We start from the raw sequence: 19,291 nt of genomic DNA, 5'->3' as shown, positions 1-19,291 counted from the left end.
AAAAGATTGCTATGCAACTATCGGACTTATCTTTGAAAAATTAATCATCAGATGAATCATGCTAAATAGGACAGACCATGCCTATCCTTAGAAAAGATGGTTTGTGCCAGGCTTAGATGACTCATACTGTGGGTTAGATTTCAGCTTTTTTGTATGATTGCCCTAACTTGTAGTTAAGAGCAATCAGATCATACACGCATCTAAGTCATTGAAAGCATCACACTTACGAATCCATCGGTGGATTCTAGCCCTAAACACCTCTCTCCATAGATAATTCATACTACTACACCCATATTAATTCTTAGTTTTTATCATTTACTCTAGCTTATCCCCTTTGAAGTAATCATTTAATTAGGAAAAATAACTTGTCTCCAATCCCTGTGGACCGACACCCGTAATCACTATCCTACAGGATACGTGCTATTGCGTGGTTTATTTTTGAAATTGAAATAACCGATCAAAGATTTTCCGTTGTACTTGAAGGATACAATGATGCTAGTTGGATCACTGATTCAATGAACCGAAAAGGAACTAGTGGATACATATTCATGTTGGGTGGTGCAGCTGTTGCTTGGAGATCATTCAAACAAATTGTGATCACCAGATCCACCATGAAGGCTGAGATTGTAGCCTTAGATTCTGCAAGTCAAGAAGCAGAATAGTTTAAAAATCTTATGTCTGAAATACCTATTATGGAAAAGCCTATGCCTGCTATCTCTTTGTTATGTGATAATGAAGCTGCAATTAATACTTGTAAAAATACTAAGTATAACAAAAGAAACAGAGACACATTAGTGTGAGACATAAGACTATAATATACCTAATTAAAAATGGTATCATGACTTTGGAATTTGTTAGATCTAAAGATAACCTAGCAGATTTTTTGACTAAAGAACCATCTAGAAGCAAAGTCATAGAAACATCAAAGGGGATGAGACTGAAACCCGTAAGGAATCATTGACAATGATAACCCAACCTATTCTGACTGGAGATCCCAAGACAAAAGGTTCAACGGGAAAAACAAGTTGTTTAATGATTAGTTAGTACTATTATAAAATGACTTCATGTCATTTGGTCTCTCCTTATGATGTGAGTGCTAAACACAGTAGAGGTATACGGAAGAGTTTAAAACTCTGAATAAGTTCGAGTCTATGGCAAGGTGCTGTGCTGCGAGCACTCTTGGAGGACTCACCTATGTGAGTGTGACTATGTGGCTGCAGTCTATGGGGATAAGGGTTTAACCTTTAGAGCGCTCATGAAACTGAGATATTGGTGCATAAGGCCGAAAAAAGCACCACCTACGATGAACCCATTATTTACATTTGTCATGGGTGAAGTATATAGATATCTGATCCAAAGGATTTGGTTCAAAGCCTTTTAGCTACCACTATACCTTTCAGATGAAAATATACTTTCACTAGGTAAAGGTTCAAAGCTGCAAGCTACCTTTATTGAAGTCATGACATAAACAAGCCTGGTTTGACTATTTTCTGATTTTATGAAGTTTTGAAAACATTTTCATCAGTGGGGAAATGTTAGATTTTTTTGGTTAATAATGATTAAAAGTTTTCATACTTAAAACATATATATTTATATATAAGTTAAGATGGGAGTATAGCTTGGATGGTTGGTGTGTTGGTTTAATTTGGAGGAGGTCATGGGTTCGGCTCTCCATTTCCTCCTTTTTATTCTCACGTGGAGGGTTTATTCACGTGAAGCCTCTCATTGGAGGCAACTTGGCTACTTCGTTGCTCATCCGAGGCCCTTTGCGCATGTGCTCATCCGACCCGCCTCGCGCGAGTACTCGTCTGAAGCGCGAAGAGCCGAGGTCGTATCTCGCCCGTGCTCGTCCGAAGCGGGTGGGAGCCGAGGTCGAGGTCGGACTACATGTGCGATGAGCCGAGGTGCGTGGGCCGTGCCTTGCACCCAAGGCGCAAGGAGCCACGTCATTTCCTCGCTTGCACTTCTTCCCGACCGACCTCGCATCCGCTGGCCCTACTTCCAGTGTTTTTTCAAACTTTCTTACCAATTTTGACCGTTTAATCGGTTTTTGGTCGCGTCTGTCCCGAGAAAGTCTATAAATAGATCTCTTCGGATTAGACGGAGGATATAATTAAAAGCAGAGAACTTCTATTCTCCCTTTCTACTATTTTACTTTCAATCAACGACCTTGCTGCATCCTGATTTTGGGTTTGGAGGTCTCTTTGATCCGTGCAAATCATTGAGGCAGAAGGAACATTGCGAGAGGCTATTGTATCTCAGGAGTAGAACGACATCGAAGCCTAGTGCACTGTAAGCGGCGAAATCTATTTCAAGGAAGGTGATCAACATACCACGCCTCAACATCTCGGGTTCCATTTTTTCACTTTCTTTCTTTATTTTTTCTTAAGCCTATTTCTGCCTATTATTTGTTGAAGTAGAATATTTTAAATTTTAATTTTTTTGGGACAATTTTTTCCAACATTTTTATCCTACAACTGCTTTATACTATTATATGATAGTCACATGCCATTATTTTATTAACGAAGATTAACATAAGGACTACTTGGAAACGATTTGGAAATTTGAATGACCGGCTTAAAACTTTTAACGTTGAAGAGGTATTTTTAGAATACATCCAAAATTAAGGGGTGTCACTATATTTTATATATATATATATATATATATATATATATATATATATACACGGCTTAGAGATTTGCTCCACTGCTTTTCTTTCTTTTTTTCCTTTTATTGCATGAAATTCGCAGCATCTTCTTTTGTAGGATGAACTTATTGTTTTCCTTTGCAACAAAAGTGGTGGAAACTTGATTCTCAAATGTTGATGTGCCATTTTTTAAATTTGACATCTAAATTTTGTTAAATTGAATTTTGAATGGTAACGCGAGATCTATTTTTAATATCAAAATCTGTATTAATTAGTTGATGTGGCATAATTAATTATTTTTATTATCATATTCAAGAAAAATCTATAGAATTTCATGCCAAGCTTAAATGTAATGGAGTACCATAAAATGCTAATATAATCATTATATAGGGTATTTTTAACAAAATTTCATGTAATTCATTGATCTCAGTAATGGATCACTAGTCTCTCGATATATTGCACTTCATCTTCCTTTTTTTTTCTGTCGCATTGCAACTTGGGGATACGTTTTCCTAAAGAACTAAATAAAAAATTTAAAATTCAAAACTAATTAATAGAGGTCTAGCATTATAAACAATCCTTGGTATCTGTGATGATTGCTATTGTTTAACATCAACTCTTTAAGTAATCTATCAACTGACATCACACATCCATGCTTACATGTTTACAAGAGGTATTAAATAATGACTACTACCTAGTTATTTAGTACATCTGAATCTTAGATTCTTAAAAATAACAGCATTGATATCTCTATCTTGTGCTGTAGTAAGTAAACCGCACGTGAACATAAGATTGACTAATGAAGTTAGGATGTAGTGCTTAAGTGGACTCACCCACAAGGTGCAATGATTCAGCAATATTTTCATTTTACAATTTTCAGATGGCACCATGCAGCTGCTGATTAACCCCATTAACATGCGAGTGCCAGATCATGCTTCCTTACTACTTTATGGTTCTCTTATTGTCTCATCAGGTCTTAGGACTGCAGTTTTCCAAATGATTGCGACTGCAATATCTGCATCATGTCCATTATTTACACTTATTTGTTTTGTAAGCTCTTTTTATTAGCTTTCATCCTAAACTATAATAGTGTTCCATAATTATATGTTTGAAATATTTTTCAGGCTCCCTGTGCAGCTGTGTCCTGCCTTAGGCCTTTCAGATTTCTTCTGTTCGTCATGAGCCTGATTTCCAAGCAGATGATGGTGAGATGATGAAGTTGACAAGCAGTTTCAGCTGCCTAACTTCAGTCTCCATGCGTCAGAGGCAGCTGGCAGCCTCGTCTGTCTTGATAAGTTCCCCCTTGAAAGGTTGCCTCCAAGCTTCAACCATGGGAGTTCAGCAGGTCTGGTTCTGTCCATTGAAGGAGAGGTAACAATGTTTGTCCAGTTGGTCAAATCCCATGGCCTTATAGCAGGGGCGGCTCAAAACATTTGGGGGCCTAAGGCGAACTCACAAGGGAAGACCTTTTTTTTTTTTTTTAAATGATGAAAATTTTTTAATAAGTGCAAAATACTTTAAAATTTTAATTAAAAATTTCGGATACATGCTCTGTTGTTAATTCTTGAGTTGAATCTGATGTGGTTTTTTTTTTGTTTGTGACAACAAATCTATCTAGAGCTCCTTTTTGAGATTGAATGAGTTTATCAATTTTTCTTTTCTTTTTTAGTTTTTCATACCCACATTCATATTTTCTATTAGACATTGTAATCTAAAAATAATATTATCAAATAAAGCAATTAAAAAAACACCACAAACAAATTAAGATATAAAAATGTTGAAAATGATAAAATTTGATTGTGTCAAAAAAAACAAACTCAGGTCCCGACAAGTAGTGCCGAACTTGACGGGAAGAAGAGGCCGAATAGTGCCGAACATGATGGGAAGAAGAGGCCGAACCGCCGAAATCACAACCAACCTACAATTAGACCAAAAAAAAAATTGTAGTGCCTCTAAATTGAATAAATCAAAATTAATTGGACCAAAAAATTAATCGGTTGGCCATATATTCTCTTGGCTTTTTTCATTATTGTATAACATTAAATGCAATAAGTGTTGCCCAAGAAGACAACCCAAAGGGGGGGGGGGGGGTGAATTGGGTTATGACTTAAATTTCGACCAATTAAAAAACTATGTTTAGTGATTAACTAATTCTATTTCAAGTATTCAGGTTAAGCAATTTAAATGCAGTGAATGAGTAGAGAGAGTGTAAGAGACAAAGCAACAACCAACACAAACACAAGCGGTTTTATAGTGGTTCGGAGCTAACCCTTGCTCCTACGTCCACTCTCCAAACTACACTTGGGAGTTCACTATAATTCCTTGGATTATAGCCGGTTGTTTATAAGCTCACAACCCAACTTGTTGTTTTACGAGATCCTAACAAACTCGGTCAGTTTTCACAGGCTCACCGACTAGAACCATCCGATTGTTTACCCGGGATCGCAAGCGAACCCTTACACCGTTGGTTTTACCCTCGGCTCACCAACAAACCTTACAACCCTTGATTCAGTCCCCTGATTGAATCAAGTAAGAAAATAGTTTGGGAAAATTACACGGAAAGCTTCTTAATAAGCAAATATTAAACAATATGAAAAGAGTGAAGTTAGAAGCCCTCAAACAGATTTTGGAAGTGGAAGAAGGGGCTTCTCGACTTTAGAGTCTCCTCTTTGAATGCACTAAAGACTTGATGTCAGAAGGAGAGCCTTGAATGCGAAGAAAGGAGTTTGTAGGATGGACTTCAATGCACTTCTTCCTTCTTTCTCTTGTATTTACTCTTGAAAGACTTTGGTAGGTGGAAATCACTTTTTCTTTGAATAGAATCTCTCTCTTTATGTCTATTACTGTTCACTCTGGCTATTTAAGCAGTCCACTCTGAAAACTAGCCGTTAGACACCAATTTGTGGCCGTTCTGCACAATCTGCAACTCCTGACAATGTGTCCGTTGGGATCGAAGTCGATTCGCTCGATCTGAAGTCGACTCGGCTATTGTTGGAGTCGACTCATGCTTTATTGGAGACGATTCGCCCACTATTCAGAATTTGAATTAAAGTGCTCTCCCGTTCTGGAGTCGACTCGGCCAAACTTGGAGTCGACTTCCCAGTATCCGGATATGACTCGGCCCTCTGGAGACGACTCGTTCTCAGGATTCCAGAGATCTTTCTTTCGGATTTACTCCCTCGAGTCGACTCGGCTCTCAGAGACCGAAAAACTGATTTTCTGTCTTTGGAGTTGAACTGCCTTGGAGTCGACTCGGACTTTGTTGGAGTCGACTCGGCTCTTAGAGACCGAAAAACTGATCTTCTGTCTTTGGAGTTGAACTGCCTCGAAGTCGACTCAGATTGTCTTGGAGTCGACTCGGCTCTCAGAGCCTGAAGTTGGTTCTCAGACTTTTAGTCTTGCTTTCCTCTGAGAGTCGACTCTTGCTTGTTTAGGAGTCGACTCCCCAACCGTTGGAGTCGACTCGAATTCTTCTGGAGTCGACTCAGTAACAGGGTCCAGAAACCACTTCTCTGTCTTTCTGTCTGTTACTCCTTGGAGTCGACTCGAAACTATCGGGAGTCGACTCGATAAGCATCGGAGTCGACTCGAAGCCGTTGGAGTCGACTCGGTGACAGGGTCTGAGATTCATCTTTCTGTCCTGCTGTCTGTTCTCAGTCGGAGTCGACTCGCAGTGTGTCGGAGTCGACTCGAGCCTGTGTCAAAACATCTGAAACACTTGGAGTCGACTCGTAATCCTCCGGAGTCGACTCGAGTTTCAGCCTTTGACTCAAGCTGATTTCCACATGCACTCAAAAGAAGATTCTCACAAATTTTGCCTGAGATACTAGATTGAATTCATTAATATAACATAAAATATACTCAAATACTTTGGTCTCATCAAAATCAAATTAGGGTATTATCAATCACTCCACAATCTCCTCCTTTTTGATGATGACAAAATATTGAGTATTTGATGAGAGAAATACCCATCTAAAAAGATGATTCATAATAAAATTTTGAAATGAATTCAAATGTCTAGTCATTTTAATCTATCCAGAATTGAAAGGTATGAATCAGTAAATTCTGAAATTAAAGCTCCCCCTTTCATTTGGAATTATATAAGCCTTCATATCATGCAAACAATTGTTTGGCTTATATGTGTTTAATGATTTTGCTTTCTTAAGATTTCAGATTCTCCCCCTCAACATATGCATTCAATTTTGTTTAGATTTTCTGAATTTTCTTTTAATGTTTTGAATCTTTTTAGCTTAAATTCTTACTTTCAGAGGAAAAATCTGACAATTTGTTCTTGAGTATGATTCAACTAATCTCCAAATATCCTTTGAATAGATTCTGGAGATTACTCCTTGAGAAGCTCCAACAGAGAGATAATGAGCCTCGGGGTATCGATCCACTTAGAACAAATTACATTTTGCTTTATGGATTTTCTTTTTTTTTGTGATTCCCTTTATATTTCAATTCATCATATTTTCTCCCCCTTTTTGTCATCATAGCAAAAAGGCACAGAACACAGAAAAGTATTAGAATTCAAATTGCACAGTTTTGAAAGGAAATGTCTACTCAATGTATTGATGCTAATTTGAGTACAATTGTAAATACATCATACAAGTGTAAAAACAAATACATCATAAAGTAAAAAAAACAAAGCTACACTAGGGTTTCTTGGAGGATGAGGCTCCTGAACCTAGTCTTGTGTGTTTCAAGACCAAGCTGAGCCCCTCTGAAACATTCCCTAGCTAAGCTATGATCTCCGAGGTGGCCCTAGTCTAGATCGTGGTAAGCTCGGTCACACTCTCCTGGAGGGTGTCCAACTTGGAGATCAATGCACTGGCTAACCGCTCTGCACCCTGACTCTGACTGCCTAGCTCATGTCGGATGCCGTCTCGCATCTTCCTCGTGTCATCCTTGACGTCACTCATGTTCCAGTATTGAGCTTGAACTAGGCTTCGCACAATGGATATTTTCTCCTTCAGGTGCGCAGTCATCTCTGTCACGGTTACCAAGGAGGGAACTACCTCGGTGGAGGGAGCAGTCTGAGGACCTCGGAGCTCCCTCAGCAGGTCATCCCTCAGCTTCCTCACTATCTCCTGTCGCAACTCTCGGAGCTACTCAGAAGATATTCGAACCTCCAGGGGCTGTTGCTGAGAAGGTGGGGCAGTGGAGGTGGAGGGCTCAGTATGGGTAGGACCAGAGGTGGAAGGAAAAGTGGGAAGATCTGTATAGTGCTCCTGGTCATGGTTAGGGCTAGGAGAGTGATGAGTGGTAGGGTCAGATGGTGTGGATGTGGATAGTTTCCGTACCCAGACTTCCCCGACCTTGTGGAATCCCATCCGATGAAAGGTCCCCTCATCCATGCGATCTGTAAAACGCAGTGAGCGAGAGGGTTCCCCCTCAGGGATAGGGACCTCTAACTTCCTAAAGATAAGGGTGAACAACATCCCATACGGGAGACTCAGCCTATTTTTGTCTAGGGGTTCACAAAGATATTTGTAGATGAGTTTAGGAAAGTTGATGGAAGTGTCTTGGAGGATGTGGAACATCAAAGCTAGGTCTCTCTCTGAAATGAAGTCAAACCTACCAGTTTTAGGGAAGAGAGTCGTAGAAATGATACTTAAGAGAAGCCGCATTTCAGCCGAAAGCTGATTTGCGAACACCTCCTCTATGGGGGACTGAGGTGGACTCCTTAAGATGGCCGTAAGGGCCTCTGTCCTATCTGAGGGGTGTGTGGGAACGATCCCCTCACTGGAGAGATGGAGGACTCGAGCAATGAAGTTCTCGGAAATGAAAACTGGGGCACCCGCTACAGTCCCCTGGATACCGCCGCTACCCCGTGCGACAGTACCGTAAAATTTCCTAACTAACCCTGGATAGGTAGGGAGGTTAAGAGAACAGAAGAACTCTAAGCCCTGGGCCCTAAAGTGATGCCCTAGGTTGAACCCTTTCCAGGAGACGAAGTCAAAGTTGACTTGCCTCCCGGTAGAGACAACCTTCCCGGCGCATGAGCGCGAGGGAACCGGCCTAGGCAGGGAAGGAACCGGAGGTGGTTGCCTCGTGGGTTCGTTCCGAGCCTTGGACCGTCGCTCGGCCCCACTCGCGGAGAAGGGTCTCTTTCGGCTTGGGACAACGACTTTCCTTGGCATTTTTGACCTAAACACAGGGGAAGGACAAGAAAACTAGAGGAAACACCGAGGAAAGAACCTAGAATGGGTCGGAGACGAGGTCGGAGACGACTCTAGGGTTTTGGAACAGTGGCGGCTGAAAATAGAAGTGAAGAGAAAAACATTCCGCTTAGGGTTAAAAATCGGATTCCCAACCTCGAGTCGACTCGACCTCGAGTCGACTCCCAAATATGCGCGAGTCGACTCGCCCACGAGCCGACTCTAAAATCTATTCGAGTCGACTCGAACTCTGGCACATAACCAAAAATTCTTTTTATTTCCGTGCCAAAAGAGAGAGTTATGGAACTATCAAAGATTTAAGAACTGATTTGATGACCATAGATAAGAAACCCTATGTCTAACATAAGCTAATCATCAAAATCAATGAATTAGAGGAGAGTATCACTAGAATGGATCAATCACTCCTAACCCTCTTCTAAGTATACAAAATCGATCTTCACTCAAAGGTTTTGTGAAGATATCAGCAAGTTGATCATCAGTACAAACAAATTGAAGTGTCACATCACCATTCAGAACATGATCTCTTATGAAGTGATGTCTTATCTCAATATGTTTAGTTCTTAAATATTGAATTGGATTTTTAGTTAGATTAATTGCACTTGTATTATCACAGTTAATAGGAATTTTATCTTGTTTAATGTCATAATCTTCAAGTTGTTGTTTAATCCACAAGATTTGAGCACAACAACTTCCGGCAGCTACATATTCGGCTTTAGCCGTAGATAGTGCAACCGAGTTTTGTTTCTTGCTAAACCAAGAGATTAAGTTTTCTTCTAAGAATTGACATGACCCGCTGGTGCTTTTTTATCAAGTTTACAACCAGCGAAGTCTGAATCAGTGTATCCTATTAAGTTTATACTTGATTCTTTCGAGTACCATAAACCTATGTTTTTTGTTCCTATTAGGTATTTAAAGATTCTCTTAACAGCAATTAAATATGATTCCTTAGGATTAGATTGATATCTAGCACACATGCATACACTAAACATGATATCAGGTCTACTTGCAGTAAGATATAATAAAGATCCTATCATACCTCTATACATCTTTTGATCTACTGATTTACCTGATTCATCTTTGTCTAGTTTGCATGATGAACTCATGGGTGTGCTAATTGACTTGTTTCCTTCCATATCAAACTTCTTAAGCATCTCCTTAATGTATTTTGCTTGACAGATGAAGATGCCTTTTGTAGATTGTTTGATTTGGAGCCCGAGGAAATAGTTCAGCTCTCCCATCATGCTCATTTCAAATTCACTCTGCGTTAAGTCAGCAAATTCTTCGCAGAGGCGATTGTTAGTAGCACCGAAAATAATATCATCTACATAAATCTGAACTATTAACATATCTTTGTTTTTCTTCTTTAAAAACAGTGTTGTATCAACGTTCCCTCTAGAGAATTCATGATCTAATAGAAATTTGCTAAGTCTTTTATACCATGCTCTAGGAGCTTGTTTCAGACCATAAAGTGCTTTGTTTAGTTTATAAACATGATTGGGGTATTGATGATTTTCAAAACCAGAAGATTGTTCTACATACACCACCTCATTAATATACCCATTCAAAAAGGTACTTTTTACATCCATTTGAAATAGTTTGAAGTCTTTAGAGCATGCAAATGCTAGTAACAATCTAATTGCTTCAAGTCTAGCTACAGGAGCAAAAGTCTCATCAAAGTCTATACATTCTTCTTGATTATAGCCCTTTGCTACTAGTCTAGCCTTGTTCCTAATCACGATTCCATTTTCATCAAGTTTATTTTTATATATCCATTTAGTTTCTATTATTGAGTATTCAGTGGGTCGTTCAACTAAGTTCCATACTTTGTTTCTAGTAAATTGGTTTAGCTCTTCTTGCATCGCATTTATCCAATTTACATTATTTTCAGCTTCTTCTATGTTTTTAGGTTCAAAGTGTGAGACAAATGCTATATGATTATTTAAGTTTCTAAGAGATGCTCTAGTTCTAACAGGTTGAGATGGATCATCTAAAATTAATTCCTTAGGATGACCATGAGCATACCTCCAAGCCTTAGTAAGCCCATGATCAACAATTACCTCTTGGCTTGTTGAAGTTTCTCCAATTTGCTTCGGTTCATCCTCTTGTAATGTCATCTCATCTATCTTTTTCTCAAGTATTTCTGCATCATCATCAAGAGCTACTTTCTTGCTAGAAGAGATATCATTAGTATCATCAAAAACAACATGTATAGACTCTTCAATAACAAGGGTTCTTTTGTTAAAGACTCTATAAGCTTTACTTGATGAAGAATATCCCAAAAAGATACCTTCATCAGATTTAGAATCAAATTTACCTAAGTTATCTTTGCCATTATTATGAATGAAACACCTACATCCAAAAATATGAAAATAGTTTACTTTGGATTTTCCATCTCTCCAAAGTTCATAAGGTGTTTTTTTATAATTGGTCTCAATAAAACTCTATTTAATATATGACATGATGTATTAATGGCTTCTCCCTAAAAATACTTAGGGAGGTTACTTTCACACAACATGGTTCTAGCCATTTTCTCTAGGGTTCTATTCTTTCTTTCTACAACTCCATTTTGTTGTGGTGTTCTAGGTGCAGAGAAATTATGAGTTATCTCCTTTTTATTACAGAATTCGTCAAATAGATGATTTTCAAATTCTGTTCCATGATCACTCCTAATAGCTATAACTGAAGCATTTCTTGCATTAGTAACTTCCTTATGAAATTTCTTAAAAACTAAAAATGCTTCATCTTTATGAGCTAAGAACATGACCCATGTGTATCTAGAAAAATCATCTACAATGACAAGGCCATACTTGTTTCCACTAAGACTTGTGATTCTAGTTGGTCCAAATAGATCCATGTGTAGTAGTTCAAGGGGTCTAGTAGTAGTGACACAATTTATGGATTTAAAAAAGCTCCTAGATTGTTTGCCATATTGACATGCTTCACAAATTTTATTTTTCTCAAATTTTAGTTTTGGCAAATCTATTACAGAATCTCTTTTAACTAGTTTTGATATTGTATCCATACTTGCATGACCTAACTTACGGTGCCATAACCAACTTGCATCATTAACCTTAGTATCACTAGCTACTAAGCAAGGGTTATTTTTGGCAAGATCTTCAAGATCTACTACGTACACATTGCCACGCTTATTCCTTTGAATACTAAGCTATTGTCAATTGAGTTGGTTATGATGCAAAGAGTTGGCTTAAATAGAACTTAAAAACCTCTATCACATAATTGACTAACGCTAAGTTATGCTTAAGACCATCTACGAATCGTACATTATCAATAAAGGTTGATGAGGTGATTTGTACTTTACCTATGCCAACGATGTGACCTTGGTTATTGTCTCCAAATGTCACAGCACCTTCCTTTTTAGGCTCTAGGGTGAAGAATTGCTCCTTGTCACCCGTCATGTATCTTGAGCAGCCACTATCCAAGTACCAACAGTTTTTGTCGACTTTGGCTGCAAGACACTCCTACACAAGAAAATCATACAATTTTAGGTACCTAAGTTTTCTTGGGTCCTTCAAGGTTAGTAATGTTGGTTCTTTTTGGAACCCAAACCTTTTTAATTTTTCTTTTAGCTTCAGCTTTTCTATGGTCACACACATTAGCTTTATGTCCTACTTTTCCACAGCAAAAATAGGTTATATTCTTAGTTTTACTTTTCCCTGCTTTAACAAAAAAGTTTTTAAGGAGCTTTTGCTTATTCTTAGGTTTATACCCTAAACCAGCTCTATTAAACACAGCTCGTTGATTATTAAGTATCATTTCCAATTTTTCAAATTTATATGTAAACTTTTCAACAATAGGTTTGTATTTTTCAAGTTCTTTTATTAGCTTTTGTTTTTCTGTTTTCAGTATGTTTAAGTTTTTTGTGAGATTATCTTTTATAGTTTGTTTACCGTTTTTAAGTTCTGAAATTTCTTTGGTTAGTTTTTCGTTATCTTTAATTAAGGTATTAGTTTTTTGAATTAACATTTGGTTGTTTGTTTTAAGTTCTAAATTTTCTTTAATGATAAAATCCTTATCCTTAATTAGTTTATCGTATTTATGGAAGTGAGATTGATTAGTTAGTTTTAGTTTTTTATTCTTAAGATTTATTGTCTTATATTCATCTATTAGTTCATTAAAAGCATCATACAATTTATCAAAGGTAAAATCTAAATGCGTTTCAGATGTTACCTCATTTTCGTTTGCCATAAAACAGAAGTTGGCCTTTTCCTCTTGTTCCTCATCCGATGATGATGATGATGAATCGGAGTCCATCAAAGTGGAGACAAGAACTTTCTTTTTCTTGTATCTGCTGCCCTTCTTCAGCAAGGGACAGTCGACTCTGAAATGTCCTGGCTTCTTACATTCATAACATCTGATTCCCTCACTCTCCCTTTCCTTACATTTATCCTTGTTGTAGGAACTTGAGGAACCTCTCTTCTGATGAATGGACTTCTTCCGGTTGATGAATCTTCGGAACTTTCTTACGAGAAGAGCCTCTTCATCATCTCCCTCATTGTCTTTCTCTTCGCTGCTGCTACTGCAAGATGGATCTTTGTTAGAAGAAGTAGATTTGAGGGCTATTACCTTTTTCTTATGAGAGGATTCTTCTTCGCTGTGTTGTTTCATCGTGAGCTCATGCGTCATAAGGGATCCAAGAAGCTCCTCAAGTGGCAGCTTGTTCAAGTCCTTGGCTTCTTAGATTGCTGTTACCTTGGCTTCCCATGACCTTGGCAAAGATCGAAGAATTTTTCTGACAAGGTCACTGTTAGCATAACTTTTGCCAAGACTTTTTAGACCATTGACGATATCAGTAAATCTAGTAAACATGCAAGTGATAGTTTCATTATAATCCATTTTAAATAGTTCATACTTATGAACTAGCATGTTTATTTTAGATTCCTTGACTTGATTCGTGCCCTCGTGGGTCACTTTAAGTCTGTCCCATATTTCTTTTGCAGAATTGCAAGTAGAGACTCTATTGAATTCATTGCGGTCTAAGGCACAATAAAGCACATTCATTGCTTTGGCATTTAGTTGTGCCTTCCTTATATCATTGTCATCCCAATCTTTTTCAAGTTTGGGTATAGTAATATTATCTACAAAAATTGAAGGAATGTATGGTCCATTAACTATGGTGCTCCAAATCTCATAATCTTGAGCTTGGATAAATATCCTCATCCTAGCCTTCTAATAGGTGTAGAAGGTTCCATTGAAGAATGGAGGTCTATGGGTGGATTGCCCCTCAATAAGAGAAGATTCAAATGGGGTTGTCATTTTGATCTTTTACTCTTTTAATATAAGAGTTTCCACTTTGATACCACTTATTGCCCAAGAAGACAACCCGAGAGGGGGGGGGGGGGGTGAATTGGGTTATGACTTAAATTTCGACCAATTAAAAAACTATGTTTAGTGATTAACTAATTCTATTTCAAGTATTCAAGTTAAGCAAATTAAATGCAGTGAATGAGTAGAGAGAGTGTAAGAGACAAAGCAGCAACCAACACAAACACAAGCAGTTTTATAGTGGTTCGGAGCTAACCCTTGCTCCTACGTCCACTCCCCAAGCTACACTTGGGAGTTCACTATAATTCCTTGGATTACAGCCGGTTGTTTTACAAGCTCACAACCCAACTTGTTGTTTTACGAGATCACAACGAACTCGGTCGATTTTCATAGGCTCACCGACTAGAACCATCTGATTGTTTTTCTGGAATCACAATCGAACCCTTACACCGTTGATTTTACCCTCGGCTCACCAACAAACCTTACAACCCTTGATTCAGTCCCCTGATTGAATCAAGTAAGAAAATAGTTTAGGAAAATTACATGGAAAGCTTCTTAATAAGCAAATATTAAACAATATGAAAAGAGTGAAGTTAGAAGCCCTCAAACAGATTTTGGAAGTGGAAGAAGGGGCTTCTCGACTTCAGAGTCTCCTCTTTGAATGCGCTAAAGACTTGATGTCAGAAGGAGAGCCTTGAATGCGAAGGAAGGAGTTTGTAGGATGGACTTCAATGCGCTTCTTTCTTCTTTTCCTTGTATTTACTCTTGAGAGACTTTGGTAGGTGGAAATCACTTTTTCTTTGAATGGAATCTCTCTCTTCATGTCTATTACTGTTCACTCTGGCTATTTAAGCAGTCCACTCTGAAAACTAGCCGTTAGACACCAATTTGTGGGCGTTCTGCACAATCTGCAACTTCTGACAATGTGTCCATTGGGATCGGAGTAGACTCGCTCGATCTGGAGTCGACTCGGCTGTTGCTGGAGTCGACTCATGCTTTACTGGAGACGACTCGCCCACTGTTCAGGATTTGAATTAAAATGCTGTCCCGTTCTGGAGTCGACTCGGCCAAACTTGGAGTTGACTCCCCAGTATCCGGAGATGACTCGGCCCTCTGGAGACGACTCGTTTTCAGGATTCTAGAGATCTTTCTTTCGAGTTTACTCTCTCGAGTCGACTCGGATTCTCTTGGAGTCGACTCGGCTCTCAGAGACCGAAAAACTGATCTTCTGTCTTTGGAGTTGAAATGCCTCGGAGTCGACTCGGACTTTGTTGGAGTTGACTCGGATCTCAGAGACCAAAAAACTAATCTTCTGTCTTTGGAGTTGAACTACCTCGGAGTCGACTCGGATTGTCTTGGAGTCGACTCGGCTCTCAGAGCCCGAAGTTGGTTCTCTGACTTTTAGTCTTGCTTTCCTCTGAGAGTCAACTCTTGCTTGTTTAGGAGTCGACTCTCCAACCGTTGGAGTCGACTCGAATTCTTCTGGAGTCGACTCGGTAACAGGGTCCAGAAACCACTTCTCTGTCTTTCTGTCTGTTACTCCTTGGAGTCGACTCGGAACTATCGGGAGTCGACTCGGTGACAGGGTCTGAGATTCATCTTTCTGTCCTGCTGTCTGTTCTCAGTCGGAGTCGACTCGCAGTGTGCCGGAGTCGACTCGAGCCTGTGTCAGAACATCTGAAACACTTGGAGTCGACTCGTAATCCTCCGGAGTCGACTCGAGTTTCAGCCTTTGACTCAAGCTGATTTCCACATGCACTCAAAAGAAGATTCTCACAAATTTTGCCTGAGATACTAGATTGAATTCATTAGTATAACACAAAATATACTCAAATGCTTTAGTCTCATCAAAATCAAATTAGGGTATTATCAATCACTCCACAATAAGCCAATAACAACAACATGGCATACGAAAGAAATCCTCTTTATATACAATTATTCGGTGATCACAGAACTATTAGATAATAAAATAACAATCAACAAATACTTCCATGTGAAATAGTTAGTGAATACTGATTAGTCAATATAAAACTCACCACTGCAGTCTACGGCACTGCCTGGGATTTGATTTGAGCCTTTGGGAATGGGGATGCTAACGGAGGAGCCGACGAGGTCGGAGCCGCGGAGCCGCAGAGTCCGGAGGTCGGAGCTAGAGACTAGAGTCTAGAGAGGAGATCCGGCCGGCGGCTCGCCACTCGCCGCCGTGATGCCGTCACCGGGTTCTTGCCTTCTTGAAGTTGGAGCCGGAGGAGGAGGACGGTGGCCTTTAGAAGTTTAGGGGCTACAGCGAAGCCGAGGAGCCGGAGGCTAGAGGTCGGAGGAGCCGAGGACGGCGAGCAGAGCTGGAGAGGAGATTCGGACTCCGGAGTCCGAAGCAGGGGCGGTCGAGCCTCAAGCCGTCAACGATCAAGCCTCCCAGCTGCCGGTAGAGAAGGGAACTAGGGAAAGGTCGAAGAACTGAAGTGAAGAAGCACTGAGGGGAGAGCCGAAGAGGAGAACGGAAGGTACGCTCTGTTTTTTTTATTTTTATTTTTGCTTTGAAGGGTTCTGCCGTTTAGCAAAAAAAAAAGCATTCGCGGAGAAGGGGGGAGAGTCGGAGAGAAGGGGGAGGACCGTTGCCTGTCTCAGCTGTCGTAGGCTCATAGCCATGCCCGTCGCCCAGCCGTAGCCTTTCTTAGCAGCGTAGCCGTCGCCTTGTCGGGGAGATGGGCATTGCGGACGCACTGTAGCGGGCCAGCAGCGTAGCCGTTGCCTGTCACCCTGCTACTCTGCCAGCTTTCGGATGTGAAAGCTCAAAAAAAAAAGAAGACTCTCCACGAGTCCGCGGTCAGAGCAGGGCGGGGGCTTTCCATGAGCCGGGCTTAGGCGACCGCCTCAGTCGCCTAAGGCTCGAGCCGGCACTGCCTTATAGCAAAACGGTTTCAGACCATTGAAGGATTCAAACTTATTTTGCTTTTGGCAATCTTTAGCAATCTGTAACTTTCATGCTGGTCTCTGTTGCTTCTTTAGCTCTTTGGTCTGCTGATGTGTAGACTTGTAAGGTGCTTTCTACTGTCACATTCTTATTTTCCAAGATGCTAATGCCTGGCTAGATTTTCTCATATACCATTGATACCAGAAGTCTATTCATGCTATCTGCTGTCCTCCTTTTGCTTATTTTTCTTCCATAGGGCAGCAATGGTTTTAGCTGATGGTAGAGGGGTAGAGTTTTCGCTGCATGTCATCTGGAACAAAGAGTACCATAGGGAACTTCGATTGTTCTAACTACCATCGAGTAAGCAAGTTTTGCGAAAAAACTAGTTGAAGTTTTATTCAGGTAATGTGTAATTTAACTTGGAGTTTGTTGGGGAAACTCTGTTCTTTAGTGCAAGTGGTCTGCCCGCGCTAATTGTTTGGCTTTCTTGTAGCTGAGAGCTGCCAATATTATCTAGTGACTGAAGACAGGAGTGGTTTAATTTGGTTGTCATCTGGCAATCTCTCTTTTGCCAACACTGAAGAGGGTAACTAGGTTTCTGTATGATTATGAGTTGCTCTTCTTTCAGGCAAGCGATGAACAAGCATGCAGAGGAGAGATCTTGCATGTAGACCTGCTTTTGCCTCATTAGAAGAGATCTGAAGAAACAAAGGCCTAGGCTGTGGTGTCCCTAATTCGTTTGTTGCGCTTCCTCAGCAAAGGAGGAGAGGTTGATCTCTTAACACATACTGCATGAAGTGATAAGTACATACGCACAAAGAAATTTCCTAAATTTTCTTCTATATTTTGATACTAAGGTTCTATTCGTGGTTTAACCAGGACAGTAAATATACCAAAGAAAGTTGAAAATATAGGCACTTAATAACCTAATACCAGGTTCAAAGAAAATCTTATTCATTTTCAAGTGCATGGAAATTTATTAAGGATATTTAAATAATTTGGATGGTGTGTATAAAGCTCTTATTCACTTAAATTGTATCATAACTGGCCCTTCTATATGTACTGCAATTTGCCCATGATACAGCAAGTGCAAATGTTACCAGTTGAGTTACCTAGATGCCTCTCTGTTAATTCCTAGGCACTTTTAAAAAAGATAATTAGGCTTGAAATGCGTCATTATTGGGTCATGTAATTGACTTTTGCTTGGGAATTTAATGCCCAAGTTAAATAACAGAGTTTTCCTTACGACTGCATACAAATAATGGCATTTAGATGGTATCATAGCAAGGCATAAGTTTGTTTTGTTAAACATAATTATGTGTAAGTTTCCATTCCACTTGAATGGGCTGTTTGTTTATTGCACGACAACTTTTCCGATGTGGCGCAAGGGGTTTGTTGCAAGTCACTTGCATTGGTGCGATATACAAGGAAGGATGGTTAAACACCAAAGGGGCGTGATCATCTTAAAATCAATGATGATTTGGGTGAAAATGATGAGATCATCATGGTAGGGTTAGATGATTAACTGTTCACATGCCCTTCACAAAATCATCAGCCTCATTTGCTCACAATATGATGCGTTCATATTTGTGAATGATATCGTTCTCATTAAAATAATAGCAAGAAGGCTAAAAATAACAGCTATTATTCTCAGTCTCACACTCTCCCTATCGTATATAAGCACCTGCCTTTCGCGATATCACGGGGACCTCAACGGCCGCTACAGCAAAATCTCAGGCTGTGCAAAATATCTGGATCTAGATTTGGATTATCAGCCCCCCTCCCCCTACCTCCTCCTCCTCCTCCTCCTCCTCCTCTTCTTCTTCTTCTTCTTTTGAACAGCGGCTCACACATAATGGATGTGGATGCGGCTAATAAAGTCAGAAAACAAAAGGCTACATAAAGGCCCTAACACGGATCCACTGTTCAACCAGATAAACCCACCAAAGTGATGAGTTGCAAAAGAGGCAACCCAATCAGCGGCCCCATTTGCCTCTCTGTAGACGTGTGAAGTCTGGTAGAAGGGGCACTCTCCCAGCAATCGGTGAATCTCATGCATCAGCGACCGGTCCTCAGCTATGCATCTCCGACTCCGAATCCACTCAACCACCATGACCAAATTCTCCTCAAGAATGATACAGTCCACACCCAGTATCCGTCTCACATAGCAGATACCCTCCTAAGCTGTTCTAAGCTCGACATATGCTACTGACAAGTTAAAAGTCTTTCCTGCTGCAACTAGTGGTCTCAAATGGTGAAACTCAT

Source organism: Phoenix dactylifera, chromosome 1, assembly GCF_051530095.1.
Source record: "Phoenix dactylifera cultivar Ajwa chromosome 1, Ajwa_hap1_PhDact_Kaust_v1.1, whole genome shotgun sequence".
Lineage (NCBI taxonomy): Eukaryota > Viridiplantae > Streptophyta > Magnoliopsida > Arecales > Arecaceae > Phoenix > Phoenix dactylifera.
This window is presented reverse-complemented; position numbering follows the sequence as displayed.